At 33.6% G+C, this 19,837-nt stretch overlaps 1 protein-coding gene and 1 pseudogene across 5 annotated transcripts in view; both read left to right on the forward strand.

Moving 5' to 3' along the window:
- The window catches only part of LOC140615916 (disintegrin and metalloproteinase domain-containing protein 20-like), a 161,455-nt gene that overhangs the window by 123,144 nt on the left and 18,474 nt on the right, over positions 1 to 19,837 (forward strand). The window lies entirely within an intron of this gene.
- Positions 3,032 to 3,131, forward strand: LOC140616650 (U6atac minor spliceosomal RNA; annotated as a pseudogene).

The raw sequence follows: 19,837 nt of genomic DNA on the forward strand, positions 1-19,837 counted from the left end.
GTGCAAAGTATTGCCAATCAGAATTTCACCCAAGTTTTGGTGTCCAGGATTTTAATTGGGAGGTCAGGCACATTGGCAGGCAGCAACTATGTGGTTTCATTAGCAATGCTTATGAATTAAGTAATTCTTAGAAGTCCATCAGCTTTTTATAGTAGGTTTGGAATCTTAGAAAACTAGCATAATTATTTAAGGAGTTCTTCAATTATAGAAAGGAATTATTTTTGATACATTAACAAGTACTTTTTCAAGACATACTAACAATGTCATCGATCATTCTAGGCTGAGACTATTGTGTAAACAATACAGACAAGTCCACCAGTCTCTTGGAACATGTATTATGTCTATTGGTGAATAGAGGATCAATATTAATGTGAATTGAAATACATTTGTAGTTTTTATATATCACCACGTTAACTTTTCTGCCTGAAAACCTGCAACTCCATAGCAATTTCAACAAATCAAATATGTAGTTACTGAGCATAGGTACATACAAGGCATTCTCCTAGGTGCTGTGAATATATGTTTAGTTTATAACTGAGTTAGATAAAAAATTAATACATGAAAAAATACATTATTTCAGCTATCACAAGATAAGCTATAAAGATAAATACATTATTTATCAAAATCCACCTTTTATTCTGTGCTTAGAACCCAATGACCAGTATTGCTGGATACTTCAAACAATGCTATATATTAGGTTTGATGAACCTTGTTATACATATATGAAACTTGAGACTAGGAGAACTGAAGTATTCTGAGAGACATAAAAATAATACATACCAGGGCTTGGAATAACTATTCTATAAAACCCAGGTCCTTTATATCAGTGCTTGTCAAAATATTTCAATGAAGGAACATAGATCCATTGAGGGCCAATACTTTTTTTACTATTTTATTTTCTTAATTTCTTTAATTGGGGTTCAATTTGCCAACATATAGCATAACACCCAGTGCTCATCCCGTCAAGTGCCCCCCTCAGTGCTCATAATCCAGTCACCCCAACCCCCCCCCACCTCCCCTTACACTACCTCTTGTTCTTTTCCCAGAGTTAGGTGTATCTCATGCTTTGTCACCCTCACCGATATTTTTCTCTCCTTTCCCTTTATTCCCTTTCACTAATTCTTATATTCCCCAAATGATGAGACCATATAATGTTTGTCCTTCTCTGATTGACTTTTATTTCACTCAGCATAATAACCCTCCAGGTCCATCCACATTGAAGCAAATGGTCCATCCACATTGAAGCAATTGTCATTTCTAATGGCTGAGTAATATTCCATTATCTACATAGACCACATCTTCTTTATCTATTCATATTTCTTTTTTCTTAATAATTTATTTATGAAAGACACACAGAGGCAGAGACACAGGCAGAGAAGCAGGCTCCATGCAGGGAACCCGATGTGGGACCCGATCCCTGGACTTCAGGATCACGCCCTGCACTGAAGCATGGCGCTCAACCACTGAGCCACCCAGGCGTCCCTATCCATTCATATTTCGATGGACACCGAGGCTCCTTCCACAGTTTGGCTATTGTGGACATTGCTGCTATAAACATTGGGGTACAGGTGTTCCAGCGTTTCACTGCATCTGTATCTTTGGGGTAAATCCCCAGCAGTGCAATTGCTAGGTCATAGGGCAGCTCTATTTTTAACTCTTTGAGGAACCTCCACACAGTTTTCCAGACGGCTGCACCAATTCACATTCCCACCAACAGTGCAAGAGGGTTCCCCTTTCTCCACAGCCTCTCCAACATTTGTTTTTTCCTGTCTTGTTAATTTTCACCATTCTCACTGGTGTGAGGTGGTATCTCATCGTGGTTTTGATTTGTATTTCCCTGATGGCAAGTGATGTGGAGCACTTTCTCGTGTGCTTGTTGGCCATGTCTATGTCTTCCTCTGTGAGATTTCTCTTCATGTCTTTTGCCCATTTCATGATTGGATTGTTTGTTTCTTTGCTGTTAAGTTTAATAAGTTCTTTATAGATCTTGGAAACTAGCCCTTTATCTGATAGGTCATTTGCCAATATCTTCTCCCATTCTGTAGGTTGTCTTTTAGTGTTGTTGACTGTATCCTTTGCTGTGCAGAAGCTTCTTATCTTAATGAAGTCCCAATCATTCATTTTTGCCTTTGTTTCTCTTGCCTTCATGGATGTATCTTGCAAGAAGTTGCTGTGGCCAAGTTCAAAAAGGGTGTTGTCTATGTTCTCCTCTAGGATTTTGATGGAATCTTGTCTCACATTTACATCTGTCATCCATTTTGAGTTTAACTTTGTGTCTGGTGTAAGAGAATGGTCTAGTTTCATTCTTCTGCATGTGGCTGTCCAATTTTCCCAGCACCATTTATTGAAGAGACTGTCTTTTTTCCAGTGGATAGTCTTTCCTGCTTTGTGAAATATTAGTTGACCATAGAGTTGAGGGTCCATTTCTGGATTTTCTATTCTGTTCCATTGATCTATGTGTCTGTTTTTGTGCCAGTACCACACTGTCTTGATGACCACAGCTTTGTAGTACAACCTGAAATCTGGCATTGTGATGCCCCCAGATATGGTTTTCTTTTTTAATATTCCCCTGGCTATTCAGGGTCTTTTCTGATTCCACACAAATCTTAAGATGATTTGTTCCAACTCTCTGAAGAAAGTCCATGGTATTTTGATAGGGATTGCATTAAATGTGTAAATTGCCCTGGGTAGCATTAACATTTTCACAATATTAATTCTTCCAATCCATGAACATGGAATATTTTTCCATCTCTTTGTGTCTTCCTCAATTTCTTTCAGAAGTTTCTGTAGTTTTTAGGGTAAAGATCCTCTACCTCTTCAGTCAGGTTTCTTCCTAGGTATCTTACGCTTCTCGGTACAATTGTAAATGGGATTGACTCCTTAATTTCTCTTGCTTCAGTCTCATTGTTAGTGTATAGAAATGGAGGGCCAATACTTTTATAAACTACAATGAAATTAAACTAATAGAAATATAAAAATTTCTAAATTATGTAAAAATATAAGCCAAATTTTCTCTACTTAAAGCACACAAGAGTTGTATGAAAGGACAAAAGGTCAACTCTATCTCTGGCCTGACAACACCCATATGGGGAAGGCATTGCCACCTATTTTGTGTCATCTAACCATTCTTTGGGATACCTGGCTGGCTCAGTAGGAGAAGCATGGGACTCTTGATCTCAGAGTTATGGGTTTGTGCCTCATGTTAGGTGTAGATATTACTTCAAAAAATTAAATTAATTAAAAATATTTCTGTCAAATTACTAAACAAATTTCCAAAATTTATCTCAATTGCTGTACTTTTCTCATCAAAAATTGGTAACAAATGGTTGACAGTACTGCCCTGGTCTTCAAGCCATACTTAGTAGAACTGCTTTCCACTCTGCCATGTTCTGAACATTTCCAGAGTACTCTAGTGGAATTTCTGATATTTTGTATACAGGAAAAATTTTTATGTATTATGAAATAATATCTGAAGGCACAAATGTTCATGGTGGGTAGCAGTCTTAAATAAACATGTCTAATTAAAACAAAAGCTGCATTTGTTTGTTTGTTGAGATGTCTATGGGAGATAGGTCAAACAGACTGATTATGAAAATTCTTTTGTTTAGGAATATGAGTTTGATTGTATAGTAAATAAGGAACAATTTTATGCATTTAACTTTCAAGAGATTCCCTTTTAAAGTGAATTCAAAATGCCATAGTGCTTTACATTTGGCCCATATATATGTTGAAATGAAGAATATTGCATAGGCCTACAAGAAATTGTTTGTATGTATTATATTTATTGGTACTTATCTAGAAAAAAGATGTAAAACACTTTTTAGAAAGCAAATATGCTAGTGGTATACTTAGAACTTAGCTAATCATTTTAGTTGTTTTATTTATAACCAATTCTAAAGACAGTATATTATTTAAAGAGATGCATGAGTATTGAGATAATTAAGCATGAAATTTGGAAATATGGTGATTTAAATATGGGCATTTCATTATTAATATGTAGATATAGGTTTTTATATATTCACGTTGTGTTGATTCACAATTGAAAGTTGATCAGCCAGTGTCCAGCTAAAGAAATAACTGTATACTTTACCATTTTCCTGCATTCCTTTAAAATATTAGAGATGAGAATATATGTTGTTCACCTCTAGTCTCTACTACAATTCTTTAACCATATTGTTTTTATTGAGGTTATACAAGAATTTTGGTGAAATGAACCTTCTACCCAGGAAAAAATAAGCAGTATTGATCCATGTGAGATTTTGTACAGATCACAAAAGGTGTGGAAACCCTTGAAGCTCCAGAGATCCAAAGTTTAAGAACTTTGATTGAAGGCTTGTCTGTCTAAATACATCATCCCCTTAAATGTCTGATCCTTACCAAGATACTTTAGTTAACATTACTCTCAAAAATTCTCTAATTCTTCCTTCCATTTATGCTGAGTATATATACATATATGTGGAGGCTTTTCTTGACTCTTGGCAGGAGTCAGTAAAAAAGAAAGACATCTCTAATTTATTAACAGTCTTTAGTAAATCAAACTAAACGAAGAGTTAGTGTTAGGCTAAGACCACAAAAGGAATAATTGCTCAAACCTCATATTTCTGCTAGTGAAATCTCATTGCACTTATTAATTAATCAAATAAGATCCTCTTTTCTTTTTGCTAATCATCTAATAAGATTTACTGAAATATATAACAGTTTATTCATTTATTTAAAACATATTTACTGAATGTCTTCTCTCTACTGGTGATTAATCTGGCTATAAGATAGACAAAATATCATGTTCTCATTAAGTTTATATTAATGGTGCCTTACTGAACAATGGACATAAGGAATAAGTATTTTTATGTATGCTATTAAAGGGTAATAAATTATTTACAAAAAATTGGGAGCAAGAAAGAGAGCTAAGACTTTCCAGGGGATGAGAGAAGTTGTAATTTCAAGGAGAACTATCTGAGCAGAGCTAACAGAGAGCAATAGGAAAAGGACTTAGCAAGTATGAATATCCTATGATAGAGATTGAGGAACATTGAGTGTGATTAACATGGAGGAATGAGGGAGAGTAATAGGAGATAAACTCAGAGAGGAAAAGAGGATGAGGTGGGTGGGTACCATCATAAAGACTTTCACTTTTACTTTTAAGTGAAAAGAGGAGCAATTGCATGATTTTCAGTGGAAGAGCAGATTATTTATCTTTCAAAAGTGCATCCGGTAGTATAAGCTAAGAAGTGTGGCCAAATTTGGAGGTTATTCCACTAATGACAGTGAATGGTGATAATGATTGAGTGCGAGGTTACAGAAGTGAAAGTAGTAAAAAATACAGATTTTGCATATATTTGGAAGGCAGAACAAACGTATTTCCTGAATTCCTTGGTGTGAGATATTAGAGAAAGCAATGGATGAAATTTGATCTCAAGATGTTATCTAAGCATCTTGAAAGATGAGGCTCCCATCAAGCTGGACTGGATAAAGTTATGAATTGAGCAGATTTTAGGGAAAGGTCAGGTGTTGAATTTTGGAGTCCAGGAGTAAAGTCTGTATGGAAACATATATTTAAATATCACCAGGATGTTGAAGAAATGTGAAACCATAAGACTGAATAGATATCACAAACAATATAAGTATAGGTGGAGGGCTAAGTTCCTAAGCACATAGAGTTATTTTTTCCCACATTGGAGTCATAACAATGACTTTTTCTTTGTATTTTTTTTAATTTATTGCTACTTTTTAGTAAAATATCTTATTTTTATCTATGTAATTCTGAAAGCTATACTAACACTAAAAATGAATATGTATTCCCAATTAAGATTGAATATGCATTCAGATAGCCATTGGAAAAAAATGAATAAACAAAAAGCAGAATCAGATTTATAAATGCAGAAAATAAACTGATGGTTGCCAGAGGGGAGGTGGTGAGGAGGTTGAGCAAAATGGGTGAGGGGCATGGGAAAAAAATTTCCAGTTATGGAATGAATAAGTCATGAGAATAAAAGTCACAGTATAAGGAATATAGTCAGTGATATCGTAATAGTGATATATTGGGAGATTTGGTAGCTGTGGTGAACATAGCATAATGTATAAACTTGTCAAATCACTATGTTGTACATCTGAAACTAACATATCATTATGTGTCAACTATACTAAAAAAAAAAGACTATATGCTATGAAGTGAAATAATGCATTTAAAATATATTTTAGTTCAAAATTTTTACTGTCTCTTTAAAAATCGAAATTATTTGATTCTATTTCATGTCTTATGAATACAGCAGTGGTTTGATCTAAAAATAAAATACTAATCTCTAAGGGCTTAATTTTCTTGAAGAGCTAAGATTTTTAAAGTAAATGAGATTTTATACTTTAATCACACAGCTGTGATACTATATATCTTTCTCTAACGTGGTGGTATATTATTTAATCTTGATTCTAGGATTAGCCAGGTTTTCAGAATGATAGAAATATACAAAAACATAAAGAATATTTTTTAGGATGGCAAGGATCATGAGGGCAGAAGTTTCTTTTTGTCATATATGTGCTTTTGGCATGCATAAGATTTTCTGGTACATAGGAGCCACTCAAAAATATTTGTTGAAAGAATAAAAATTAAAATTACCATCTACCTCAGCTGCATCTCACTCTGCTAAAAGTACAATTTAAAAATCTGTTATTTCATTCATCAAAATGGTAGCAGGAACTATATTTCATTTCAACATGTTACCTGATGATCTGTAATTCTCTTTTAACATTAGTAAGAAATCTTAGCCAATGCCCAGTCAAAATATCCTGTGTGTTAGTCACGATGTGAAGAGCAATAAGACCAAAAGAAAAAGGCCAACAGTCACATTAAAGATGGATATTCTTTTAATGATAAATAAAACACATAGAAAGAAATTTCAGAAGTCAAAGCAGGAGCTCTAAGATGAGGGATGACTGGGTGGCTCAGCAGTTGAGTGTCTAACTTTTGCTCAGGAACTGATCCTGGTCCTAGGATCGAGTCCCACAACAGGCTCCTTGTGAGGAACTTGCTTCTCCCTCTATCTGTGTCTCTGCCTCACTCTGGGTGTCTCTCGTGAATAAATAAATACAAACTTTAAAAAAAAAAATAAAAGGGAAGGTCTCAGATGCAAGTATAGGATTTCTGGGTTCCCCAATCTAGCACTTTCAGTTTTTCTGGATAAAATTAGCATAAAGAGCCTGGAGTTTAACTAAATTTCATACTTAATATATAGGAAAAATAATATATCAATAAAAGGAGAATGGTCATTATGAAATAAAAACAAAATAATAAAAAATAACTCAGTGAATAGATTGATAATAATATTTATTTTGCATCATCCCACAAAGATGTAGTTGAACTATTTTACTGGGTTCAGTCTACTTGTACTCATGGTCTTTGCTGAGTGTAAATAGTTGCAATAATCACTTGAAGTCATTCAACTGATTTCTTTTGGCTTAACTACTATTTTTTAAATTTTGTACTCTATTACAATTTCGCTTCCCATGGGCTTTCCTACAGTTAGAGAGTCAACATTCAACACAAATTATTCAAACCCACTTGGCATTTGAATTTAACATTGACAATGAATAAAGTGTCATATTTTGTCCTTGAAGGTTTTGGAAATGTGTGTTACTTTGTTTCCTAGAGACCAATCAGCACAGATTGTTCTGAAAAAACTGAGTTTCTGGAGAAGTCATTCTATAATACAAATTTACCAGGAAGTTACCATGAGTGGCCCATGGAGTGAGTAGAACAAGGACTCCAAGATGAGACAGCATATGTGATAAATTACAAAGCATGTGTGTTCTGAGTACAATAAGAAATTTAATTTTCTACTATTAACAATGGAGACTAAGAAAAATTGTATAACACTGGTGGGGAAAACAAGATGAAGGATGAAGAGGAGGCAATTATCAATCACAAGTGATAAAAAAAAATAAGAAACATAAATAGCTTTAAAACATGTATTAAAACCATTTGTGTGGGAAACAAACAAAGGGTTACAGAAGGGGAGGTGGTGGGGTAGGGTAACTGGGTGACCGGGCATTACAGAGGGTGCACTATTAGATGAGCACTAGGTGTTATACTATATGGTGGCAAATTGAATTTAATTTTAAAAAAAAGCATTTGATATGGAAGTTCAGTGAGGAGAGTGTGCAAACAATAAGTAGAACATAAAGAATAATGCAGAAAAACTTTCAAAATATGAACAAATAATAGCAGAGATATAGATTATTCAAAATAAAAGATTCTTTGAAAAAAATTTAAGAAAGAATTATAGAAAATTTATTAAAAATAAAAAATAGTAGGGGATCCCTGGGTGGCTCAGCGGTTTAGCGTCTGCCTTTGATCCAGGGCGTGATCCTGGAGTCCCGGGATGGAGTCCCGGGATCGAGTCCCACGTGGGGCTCCCGGCATGGAGCCTACTTCTCCCTCCTCCTGTGTCTCTGCCCCTCTCTCTCTCTCTCAAATAAATAAATAAAATTTATTTTTTAATAAATTAAAATTATTTTTTAAATAAAATTTAAAAATAGCATACACAAAAATGATACGTAGATCATAAAAATGATACGTAGAAAGCCCAGACATAAACTCACAATTACATAGTCAATTGATCTTCAACAAAGCAGGAAAGCATATATAATGGGGAAAAAGACAGTCTCTTCAACAAATGGTATTGGGAAAACTGGACAGCTACGTGCAAAAGAATGAAACTGGACCACTTTCTTATACCACACACAAAAAATGAATTCAAAATGGATTAAAGGCTTAAATGTGAGACCTGAAACCACAAAAATCCTAGAAGAGAACACAGGCAGTAATTTCACGGACATCAGCCATAGCAACTTCTTTCTAGATGTGTCTCCTAAGGCAAAGGAAATAAAAGTAAAAATAAATATTCGGCCTCCATCAAAATAAAAAGCTTCTGCACAGCAAAGGAAACAACCAACAAAACTAAAAGGCAACCTACAGAATGGGAGAAGATATTTCCAAATGACATATCTGATATATTAGTATCTAAAATATATGAAGAACTTATATAAATCAAAACTCATAAAAACCCAAATTATTCACTTTAAAAAGAGCAGAAGAAATGAACAGACATTTCTCTCAAGAAGACATCAAAGTGGCCAACAGGTACATAAAAAGATGTTCAACATCACTCATTATCAGAGAAATGCCAATCAAAACTACGATGAGACATCACTTCATGCCTATCAGAATGACTAAAATAAAAAACACAAGGGGCACCTGGGTGGCTCAGTCTGTTAAGTATCTGACTCTTGATTTTTGGCTCAGGTCATGATCTTGAGGTCCTGAGTGGAGCCTCACATGGACTCCGCACTCAGTAGGAAGTCTGTTTGAGGATTCCCTATCTCCTTCTCCCTGTACCCCTCTCCCAACTTGCTGTCTCTCTCTAGAATAAATGAATAACTCTTTTGAAAAATTAAAAATAAAATCAAAAATCAAGAAAAAATGTTGGTAAGGAAATGTAAAAAAAAAAAAAAAAACTTTTGCACTGTTGGTGGGAATGCAAACTGGTGTAGCCACTGTGGAAAATAGGATGGAGTTTCCTCACAAAAGTTAAACATAGGCATACCCTAAGATCTGACTATCACACTACTGTGTATTTACTGAAAGAATACAAAAACACAAATTCAAAGTAATACATGCACCCCTATATTTATAGCAGCATTATTTACTATAGCCAAATTATGGAAGCAAACGAAGTGTCCATCAATGGATGAATGGATATGGAAGATGTGAAATATGTATATTATAAACATTATATATTTATGTAATGGTATATTATTCAGCCATAAAAAAGGATGAAATCTTGCCGTTTGCCACACAACATGCATGGATCTAGAAAGTATGCTAAGTGAAATAAGTCAATCAGAGAAAAACAAATACCTAATGACTCATGCATATGTGGAATTTAAGAAACAAAACAAATAAGCAGAGGAAAAAAAGAGAGAGACAAGCCACAAACAGACTATTAACTATAGAGAACAAGCTCATGGTTACCAGAGGGGAAGTGGATAGGGGGATGGATTTAAATAGGTAAAGAGGGTTAAGGAGTATACTTGTGATGAGCATTAGATGATGTATGGAATTGTTGAATCACTATATTGTACACCAGAAACTAATATAACAGTATGTTAACTGTACCAGAATTAAAATAAAATTTAAAAATAAAATAAAAGATAGCACTAAGAAAATATGTAAGGAACTATTATGAGGACATATGTATAAATAAAATAAGAAATGATAAGACAATATTATGGCCAGTATTTTGGATTTAATTTAAAATTTAACTAAAGGGAAAAATCCCAAAATAAGTGTAAATACCCAAATCAACCATAGACTGTATAGAAAATCAATGACCATTAGATAACATACAACTACTTATGAGCAGGGAGTCAGATGGACTCAATCCCAGGATACAGAAATAATGACTTGAGCTGAAGGCAGACACTCAACAGACTAAGCTACCCAGTCACCCTTAAATGTGATTTTTTTAAATATCAGAAACATATTCATGCCTTTAACTACTAGATCATTTTTTAACTATATGTTTATTGGGGATGAGTGACAGCAATCCCCAATAGTAAAATATACATACATACATAAATAATTATAAATATTTTTAAGATAATAATTTCCATGGCCCATTTACTTTTTCCTGAAATTTATTTTCTATTCCCTACTAAACATAAAGGGTTTTTTGTTTTGTTTTGTTACCAGTTTTAAAGAGGGAATGTTTTCCAAACTATTCTGTCAGAGTCTTTAATCTGGTAAGTAATGAAAACTTCACTTCTCACATTGTTACTTTTGAAACTGTCAAGAAACACAAGTCAATGTTAATTTAAGAATTGTTTATGTAGGTGGCAAAATAAATTTTTAAATGCTATTTTTTATTATAAGTCACAGAGTTGGACACATACATCTATGGCCTAATGGCCACTAGTATGAAAGAAACTTTGTCTTGTAATAAATTGTCTCCTCAGCTACAGACAGTTCCTCCACAATTGATCAACAGTTTGTGGTATGATCCATTTCATCATTCTAGCTTTCAGTAAGCCAATTAATTCAAAGTAAGCGAAGTACCATCCTTATATCTTTTAAGAGATTTCAAATATAAAAGTTCACTTTGACTTTGTCTTACTATTGAGATTTAACACATTTTGTAGGATTTATTAAATTGGATTCAATTAAATTATTAATTTATCATTTATAAGTAGGTTCTAGAGGAAATATAAAAATGTCTAGCCTTTTGAAATTTCCATTCCTATTCAAGCAGACACAACACACTAATTTTTAAGATAATTATGAGATTTTTCTTTTTCCACATTAATTGATGTGAGAGGTCAAATTGTTACTGAACCCTGAAATCAGATTCTTGTGTCCAATATATGTCAGAAGCCAACCTCTAAGTCCCTGAGTTTGAGGCAGAGTAAAGTTTTATTATCAGAAGGGCAATCCACTATGAAGATAGAGGAGTATTCCCAAATCTGCTTTCTCTTTTTGAGCCTATAAACAGCTTGAATATGACTAGCATAGTATATAGGGGAAAGAGCAGAAACTGGATGGATCCCAAAGTTTCTGAAGGGCATCTTGAAACTTCTCAAATGATCTTGAAACTTCTAGAAGTTATGTGCTGTTCTGGACATCCTGGCACCATTCACAGTCCTGGCTCCATACACACTAAATCTCATGTCTAATATCAGCAAGACAGAAGTAACCAATTGGCATCCTACTCCTGGTCCCTGAAATTAACTTTAGGAAAAAGAATGAAAGGACGAAGTTTACAATTCTTTCAAGGTGTGAAGAAATCTGACCATGTGCAGTGTGTGAAATTACTATGGAGAAAAAGCCTGGTAAAAGTTTAAGCAAATAGAGAAACATATACCCAAGTTCCAGGTCATGTGCTCTTTTAGACAGTTGCAAATAATACAGAAAGTGGCTTTTTATTTCCCCTTAGAGATTAAGATTCCACCTCTTTTTCACATACAGCTCTCCCACAAATCTTAGGTGATAGAAATTTTGGAAAAACTGTTTTCCAAAAGATTTCTATCTTGTGTGGATCCTCTTGGGAAGGCATGGCTGCTAATGACTAATTCACCCACTCAAAGTTCTATCAGAAGCCAGCTGAGTCTCAGACCCTGAGACTACCCCTCAAGTTTCTATTTAAAGTAATAAGAAAGTCATGAAACAATGTTCCATTTGGCCACAACCCTTAAGTAATTCTAAAACATATTTGGAGACTGTTTTATATTCTTGAAAGCCAATTTATTTTATATGTCTATTGGTTAATATCAGGAGTGACAGACTACAACAGCTTTAATATCTGTTGATTTTCTTCACTGAAGTATAATTGATGTATTATATTAGTAGCAGGTGCATGATGTAGCAATTTGGTATTTATATGCATTAAGAAATGATCACCATGATAAGTCTAGCTACCATTTGTCACCATACAGTTTTTTTTAAAAGATTGATTGATTGATTGATTTCAAAAAGAGAGTGTGTCTGTGTGTGTGTCACAAATGAGAGGAGGGGCAGAGGGAGAGGGAGGGAATCTCAAGCAGACTCCCCACTGAATATGGAGCCCAACACGGGACTGATCTCCCCATTCTGAGATCATGAGCCAAAATCAATAGTCAGATGCTTAAAACTGAGCCACCCAGACTCCCTTACCATGCTTAGTCTTTACAATATTATTGACTACAATCCCTATGCTGTATATTACATCTTCACGTCTTATTATTTTATAACTGGAAGATTGTACCTCTTCATTCCCTTCACTTATCTCATCCCGCCTCCCCTCTGACAACCATCAGTTTGTTCTATGTATTTTTCAAATACTTTCATATTTATTCTCTAATTGGATATTTCCAATAAAAATATGTGGTTGATAAATATGAATGACCTACTTAAGAAATAAAAAATAAAAACACTTTAAAAACATTTGCTCTAAGCAAAACTATAGGTAGGTTTGGGACCAGAAGCGAGATGAAAATAAGACCATTAGTAAGTTTTTATTTCACAAGTATTGCTGCCTAAACTTTTATTCCACCACAAACCAAATACCCACTATGCCTGAAGTATATACATGTGATACAATTAATGTTAAACTCTTTTGCCAGATTACTTTTTAATTTTTAATCCCCTATGTGATTATTCTGACAAGATGTAAAATTACAATGAAGTTAGCATAAGCAACTATTACATTGTTGATTTTTAATACTCATGTCTAGCTATTGTAAAATATCTCAACCACCATCTAATTTTACAATTCTGTTTCACACTTTATCATCTGTATAGTCAAGTCCTTCCATATTTCAGCCAAATAAGAAATTTCAATACATATTCAGTAGTTCCTGTTCACAACTAAAATGCTGAGGCGGTAAATTTCCCATTATTCTGGGAGCTTTTTTTTTAGTATAAAAAGTGTTTATAACACAAGTTGTTACCTGAAACCCATTTGAATTTCAAACCTCTGCTTCCTAAATCATGTGAATTTCTTTATCAATAACAAAAAAGCTTTGTTTTTGAAATGTCTTTTTCTAAATCTATATTCTGTGAAATAAATCAATAAGCAAAAGATATGCTTCAATATTGAAAGTAGAGGTGGAAATAAAGGAGCTAACTTAATTTATACTAAATATCTCTAGAGATTTAGAAACCTATGGGTGTGTTATGGAAAAAAATGTAGGTCTTTCAAATGTTTACTGCCTCTTCCAGATCCCATTGCAGTTTCATTTTATGTGTGTGTATGTTCGTGTGTGTTTACTGGCATAGAATTTTACTTTAATTTAAATGGTTACTCTTTTAATTATCATATTAAAATCAGCCATCTAAATTATCTCTAAACTCCTGAAAGAAATGTAATCATAAACCACAAAATCTATCATAAAAATTAAAGGTGTAATTAATTTATGGCTTATGAACAATAAGAAGTGACAATAAGAACAATAAGAAGCCACAAGTACACATTTTCTGACTACAAAATGTATAAATGTACATTGTATATGTCTCTTGGTTATTTAAAAGCTTTCACACAAAGGATTTCCAATTGAATTGAAATGACATTGGTATGTTTATCATAATTTGAATAAATGCTTTTTGACAACTACAGTAAAAATATGTCTACACCTTTCTATATAATCACATTATAATTTTCTCATATTCTTAGTTAAATTTATAGTCAAAATTTATCATTTCATTTGAGGAGTATATTTTTAATAATACAAACTATCCTTCACCATCTTTCTATGCCTAGATTACATAAATCAATAAAAAGAGAATTTGCAATAATTTTAAACAAAACCTAGGTAAAGCTTTTTCTTTCTATTTAATTGTTAGAAAATATACTCAATATCTAATACTTAAAAACAGACTTAATATCATCTCTTTAAAAATGACTGAGACCAGTAGTTTGGCGTTCACTGTTTGATCTGCTCATTGTGGATTGCAAAGAACAGAAATTTAATGACAATATTACCATATCTTTTAAGTTATTAAATCTTTAATTTATTGTATTCAAATAAAAATAATCTATTAATGTTGTAGTTACCAAATAGTTTGACTCAAAGTAATCACAGTAGTACTAGTAAGAATAATAATGTGTCTTTAAAATCATCATTATCACTGTATAACCTTGAGAAAGTTATTTTGCACTCCTGAGTTTCATTTTCATTATCTATAAGTGCAGGTCACATGTTAGATAATTGCTCTCTTTTTCATTTCTTTTGTTCTGTAATGTTTTGTTATGCTACTTTCAGAAAAAAAAAAAAAACACCAAAAAACAAAAAAAGTACAATATCTTTTACATGAAAATTATGTATAAAAATGCATAGTAACTGCTTTCCAAGAATCTCATGTTAAAATGATTTAAACATTTTTTCAATGGTACTAATATTTTCCATCTATACACTTATTTATATATTTATATATATTTATATATTTATTCTGCTGATCAGCTGAGTTCATATGCATCAAGGTCCTGTCCTCCCCTAGTTTACAGATTGTGCTTAATCCACCTATGAATCTCCCCCACATCAAAGATCATTTCCTTTCTCCTCTCTTCTTCAATTTTTGAATGATTTCAGTGGAAAGTCTTGTTCAATAGAATGATCTTACTTGACAATCTTCTAAAAGATGATATCCTCAAAACTATGCCTAAGCTTTCTCATATGACTTAATTTTTTAGAAACATTATTTTAGTGAGAAGGAGAGAGTGCATAAGTGGGGGAGGTGTAGAGGGAGAGACAGATAGAGATTGAGAGGAAGTAGACCCCCTGTTTAGAACCCAAGGTGGAACTCAATCTCAGGACCCTGGGATCATGACCTGGCTGAAACCAAGAGTCAGATACTCAACCAACTGAGCCACCCAGGTGCCCCTCACCATTCATATGACTTATTAAGGTATTTTCTTTAAAAAAAAAAAAAATCCCTCTCCAGGAGAAACACTGGTAATCAAAATTAGAATAATGCTTCTTTTATGATTTTGCATTTGAAATTTGAGAAGCTTCATATTGGAAATGATCATTTTTATTTTCCCTTTATAAATATATCTAGCATATTCTCTGTTTTTGCACATTGGGACAACACATACTGATGTCCACATTTCAGTGCATTCAATCTACACATCTGCAAACCAAATACTCTCGAAAGAGGTTCATTATTCAATAAACACAGAATTTTTTATAAAATTTTATACTCTGACAAAAAAAAAGTCACTTTGGATAATTACTTAGCACTATGTAAATAATACATTCAATAAAATGCTCATGTTCCTACTCCTGCTGAGTCTTGCTATGACTTAGCCAGTCAGTAAACAGTTCCCATCACCTTGACCTCAGTTAACCCAAACCAGGTCACCTGAATTCACCCCACCTGAGAGGCAGTGGCTAAGGACAGCAACATAAGAGGTTTGACTTACAACAATCTGAAGTTAGAATCTAGATGAAAAATGCCATACCAGCCATACCATCCATCCTGGTCTTAGTTCCATTATCTGAAAAAGAATGGATTGGTAGTTCAATGATTTCCAGTTGTTCCATGATTTTCTAGTTTGTTGTATAGCGAATAAAGGGCAATTTGTTAAAAAGAGTGGTATGATTACTTTGCCTTAAGGAGAGGGGAGTAAGATTTACAGCAGCATCTGATTATATTTATAATTCACAAATTTTAGTAAAGACAATAGATTACAGTTGCTTATTAGAGGATTTCTTCAATTTCTTTTAGTATTCTTGAATATTCTATTTAGTGGGAAAATACACTTATCTCAATAAGAAGATTATTTTAGTTTCTAATCAGGTCAGCTTATGAAAATTCAAGGCAAAAGATCCTTCATGTATGTCAACCTTTGGAAACAAAAAATCTGTAGACATGCTCTTCTTTCAGTGTAAGTATGAGATGTGGAAGGAGATTAAGAGTACGTGAATGTTAGCATAAATTACAACCATGGCAATTGGTTTATTGAACATTTTCTATTTGTCCTGTTTCAATAAACTTAAATTTGATGGCAGAGATCAACCATAAACAAACTGTGGTCCAAGTCACCACTCCACATTCATACCAAAGGGGAGCCACTGGTCTTGGAGGGTGTACTACTTCACATGAGGTCCAGGAAACTGAGGACAAACATACTACTTATGTTTTTGTTCACTTTTTATCCCAATAAGAGCATGAATGATCATGTTTGAGTACTTTATCCAGGTTGCCTATCCAGGTTCTTTGGAGGTAATTTGGAAGTGAGATTTGTCTACTTCTGAAAGGTTAGGCTTTCCAGTGAGCCATGTTTTAGGGATACCATGAAAAATGTAATGATTTTTAGAACTCTGACCCAAAGAGGCACTTGAGTGGCTAAGTTGGCTTCCACTCCAGTCATGATCTCAGTGTCCTCAGATTGAGCTCTGCATGGGGCTCCATGCTTAGCACAGAGTCGGCCTGAGGTTCTCTCCATCTCCCTCTGCCCCACCCCCCACTCACTCTCTCTCTAAAATAAAATAAATAAATCTTTAAAAAAAAAACTCTCAAAAAAAAAAAAAAACTCTCCAACTCACAATGAAAATTTATATTGCTGGAGATACCAAAATCAATTAAAATTAACCCTTAGAGTAGAATTTTATGTTGGAAAGGTCAATCCCAGAAAGACTTTTGACGTCACTTGGCTGACAATCAGAAGGATACAACTTTTGATGAAATGGCTTGTCTTGCAGGTACTCATGATCTCCCAGTTGTTTGATCATAAGAATTACCTAAGTAGCATGTTATAATACAAGCTAAGATCCGTATCCCTAAACCAGAAACAATGAATCAGATTCTAGACATGGTCCTGTGAATGTGATATTTTAAGAACTATACTCATTTCTTACACATTTTGAAATGCTTAAGCATTTTGCAAAACAATGTTCATTTTTTTTTTCTCTAGCACAGTTGTTATAACTATCCATTGGTCACTTAATTTAAAATAATCAATATTCAGACTGAACTCCAGATCTGTTGAATCAAAATCCCTACTTATGGATCTTGTCTATAAAAAATTCCCCAGATAATTTTAATATGTAGTCATATTTGAGAACCACTGATTAAATTATAGTTATATATAAGTGCTTTTCAAATTTTATTTTATTTTTTTATTGGAGTTCAATTTGCCAACATATAGCATAACACTCAGTGCTCATCCTGCCAAGTGCCCCACTCAGTGCCCATCACCCAGTCACCCCCACCCCTTTATCTGATAGGTCATTTGCCAATATCTTCTCCCATTCTGTAGGTTGTCTTTTAGTTTTGTTGACTGTTTCTTTTGCTGTGCAGAAGCTTCTTATCTTGATGAAGTCCCAATCATTCATTTTTGCCTTTGTTTCTCTTGCCTTCATGGATGTATCTTGCAAGAAGTTGCTGTGGTCAAGTACAAAAAGGGTGTTGCCTGTGTTCTCCTTTAGGATTTTGATGGAATCTTGTCTCACGTTTAGATCTTTCATCCATTTTGAGTTTAGCTTTGTGTCTGGTGTAAGAGAATGGTCTAGTTTCATTCTTCTGCATGTGGCTGTCCAATTTTCCCAGCACCATTTATTGAAGAGACTGTCTTTTTTCCAGTGGATAGTCTTTCCTGCTTTGTTGAATATTAGTTGACCAAAAGTTGAGGGTCCACTTCTGGATTCTCTATTCCGTTCCATTGATCTATGCTTTTCGAATTTTAAAATACATACAGATCGCCTGGGGATCTTTCAAAATGCAGATTCTGATTCAGGTCTGGATGGAGCCAGTGATTCTGCATTTTTAACCAGTTTGTAGGGGATGTTCAAAAACCATTAAGAAAGAGTGGCCTGGAACAGTTGATTAAAATGGAACAATGATTAATTCTGCTACCTGCTCAGGATGGATAAATAAAAGAACAAATTCTAAAGTAAAACGGTGTGTAATTGTCAAATAGCCATTTTTTATATATGAGCCAAACAACTCTCTCTACCTGCTACCAGCTAGTGTTGTATTCCTTTTAGATTCAAAATTTAAGTTTGAACCATTTTATCAGGAATGACAAAGATGCTAGTCATAAACCAACTGATTGCCATAAATGTTTTTTTTATTTCTACGTACCTCGTCTCAGATTTTTTTCTTAAATTCTTTTTGTCATAACTTTCTAATTCACTGATAGACAGTGGGTACCCATTTTTCTTGGGTCTAAGTCACTTTTATTTCTTTAATTGATTTCATGTTCTCTGTGCTTTCTTCAAATGCTTTCCAACTAAATGTACTAATTTCCTGCAATCCCCTGTGCTTTGGCTTCCATCCCAAAGCAGCAGTTGCTCCCGGTTTACAGCATAGCCTTGACTTAGGAAGCTGAAATTCTTTTAGTATGTCACTGCAAGTGACCATTCTACAATCCATGAAGCATAGAAACTTTTTCTTTTACTTCCTTGGAATGACAATTTTTTTTACCATTGTTGAAATTGTCTTCCCATTGAGATCAGCATAGAAGGGTTTGCTCTACCTTCACATCAGTAAAAAATGTTCTCTATGAAATTTTTATTCATCTTCCATTTATAACAAAATGGTTACTGTAGCAACGCTAGAGTTATTATCCACAGCACATACTGTGTAATCAGTATAAAAAAGAACATTAAATTGATGTTTATATTTCAGGTTAAGTATGATCTACATTTAAAGATCCTGATTTTATAGAAATAGTTTGCAAAGGCTTCTTTCAAGATGATTTCCACATCATAAGCTGTGGATGATTCAACTAAGGAAAAAAAAAAGCTAAGAGCTCATGGAAATTTTTAGTTCCTTGTACAGAAATTGTACAGAACTTAAGGTATTACTTTTTCTTTTTTTTAAGGAAAAACACTTTCACCCATGTTTTTTGTATGCTGTAAATATCAACATTAATTTAATGTTTAAAATAGGTAATTGATATATGTCCCTCATGGCTTCAACAGGTTTTAATTAGAATGCAAATGAAGGAAAAATATCAGATGTGCATGCTTTTTGAAAATATTTTTGATTTTTAATTTAGTTGATTTTTAAAATGTTAAACCAATTCAGTGGTGACAACCTGAATATGACATTTTGTGTCTAAATGTCTAAATGTCTAAATAAACTGCAACTAAACGGATCCAACTCCTGAAAAATAAACTGTAATGAGAAAATGAAAAAGAATGTCTGATCAACTCTTTTCTTACTTTTCTCAAGTTTCAACTTTCATTTGGTTGGCAACAGCTGAGCAGTATTCTATCCATGAAGAGCATTCATGCAATTTAGATGAGATAAAATAAGAATATAAGAAAATCTTTTTTGTTTGAATATAATTTTATTTCCTTTTATCTA

Source organism: Canis lupus, chromosome 24 (genome assembly GCF_048164855.1).
Source record: "Canis lupus baileyi chromosome 24, mCanLup2.hap1, whole genome shotgun sequence".
Classification (NCBI taxonomy): domain Eukaryota; kingdom Metazoa; phylum Chordata; class Mammalia; order Carnivora; family Canidae; genus Canis; species Canis lupus.